Source organism: Myotis brandtii, unplaced genomic scaffold (assembly GCF_000412655.1).
Source record: "Myotis brandtii unplaced genomic scaffold, ASM41265v1 scaffold36, whole genome shotgun sequence".
In the NCBI taxonomy this organism is placed as follows: domain Eukaryota; kingdom Metazoa; phylum Chordata; class Mammalia; order Chiroptera; family Vespertilionidae; genus Myotis; species Myotis brandtii.
Window position 1 is genome coordinate 5,256,645 of NW_005363836.1, and position 1,675 is coordinate 5,258,319.

At 36.4% G+C, this 1,675-nt stretch overlaps 1 protein-coding gene across 1 annotated transcript in view; it reads left to right on the forward strand.

Annotated features, from left to right (window-relative positions):
* MSH4 (mutS homolog 4) overlaps positions 1-1,675 on the forward strand; it is a 67,666-nt gene that overhangs the window by 39,536 nt on the left and 26,455 nt on the right. The window lies entirely within an intron of this gene.

A 1,675-nucleotide genomic window follows, 5' to 3' on the forward strand; every position in this document is an offset into this window, starting at 1 on the left:
TACAGCCAACATCATACTCAATGGGCAAAAACTAGAACCATTTCCCCTAAGAACAGGAATAAGACAGGGATGCCCACTCTCACCATTCCTGTTTGACATGGTTCTGGAAATGCTAGTCATAGCGATCAGACAAGAAGAAGAACTAAAAGGCATCCAAATTGGAAAAGAAGTAAAACTGTCCTTATTCACAGGTGACATTATCCTATACATAGAAAACCCCAAAGACTCCACAGAAAAACTACTGGACCTAATAAATGAATTTGGCAATGTAGCAGGATACAAAATTAACACTCAGACATCTATGGCCTTTTTATATGCCAATAATGAACTCACAGAAAGAGAAATGAAAAAAATAATCCCATTTACCATTGCACCAAAAAAATTAAGAAACCTAGGAATAAATTTGTCTAAGGATGTAAAAGACCTGTACTTAGAAAACTACAGGACATTGAAAAAAGAGATAGAGGAAAACATAAACAAATGGAAGAACGTACCATGTCCATGATTGTTAGAATCAACATCAATAAAATGTCCATACTACCTAAAGCAATCTATAGATTCAATGAAATACCTATTAAAAAACAATGGCATAGTTCAAAGATCTAGAACAAACTCTCCCAAAATTCATCTGGAATAAAAAAAGACCTTCAATAGCCACAGCCATCCTGAGAAAGAAGAACAAAGTTGGAGGGATCGTAATACCACAAATCAAGCTATATTACCAAGCCATGATTCTCAAAACTGCCTGGTACTGGCACAAGAACAGACATATAGACCAATGGAACAGAATAGAGAACCCAGAAATTGACCCAAGCCATTATACTCAATTAATATTCGACAAAGGAGGCAACAGCATACAATGGAGTCAAAACAGCCACTTTAATAAATGGAGCTGGGAAATTTTGGCAGATACACGCAAAAAAATGAAACTAGACCACCAACTTACCCCATACACAAAAAACAAACTCAAAATAGCTAAAGGACTTGAATGTAAGATGGGAAACCATAAAAATCCTACAAGACTCCATAGGCAGCAAAATTGCAGACATATGTTGTAGCAATATCTGTACAGACACAGATCCTAGTGTAAGAGAGACTAAGGAGAAAATAAACAAATGGGACCACATCAAAATAAAAAGCTTCTGCACAGCAAAAGAAACCATCAGCAAAACAACAAGAAAGCCCACTGCATGGGAGAACATATTTGCCAATGTTATCTCCGATAAGGGTTTAATCTCCAACATTTACAGAGAACTCAAACAGCTTAACAAAGAGAAGATAAACAATCCAATCAAAAAAATGGGCAAAGGACCTAAATAGACACTGTTCAAAAGAGGACATTCAGAAAGTCAAGAGACATATGAAATGATGCTCAAAGTCACTAATAATCCGATAGATGCAAATTAAAACAATGAGGTACCATCTCACACCTGTCAGAATGTCTATCAACAAATCAACAAATGACAACTGCTGGAGAGGATGTGGAAAAAAAGGAATGCTTCTTCACTGCTGGTGGGAATGCAGACTGGTAAAGCCATTGTGGAAAACAGTATGGTGTTTCCTCAAAAATTTAAAAATGGAACTTCCATTTGACCCAGTAATACCACTTCTAGGAATATATCCCAAGAAAACAGAAACACCAATCAGAAAGGATATATGCACCTCTATCTTCATA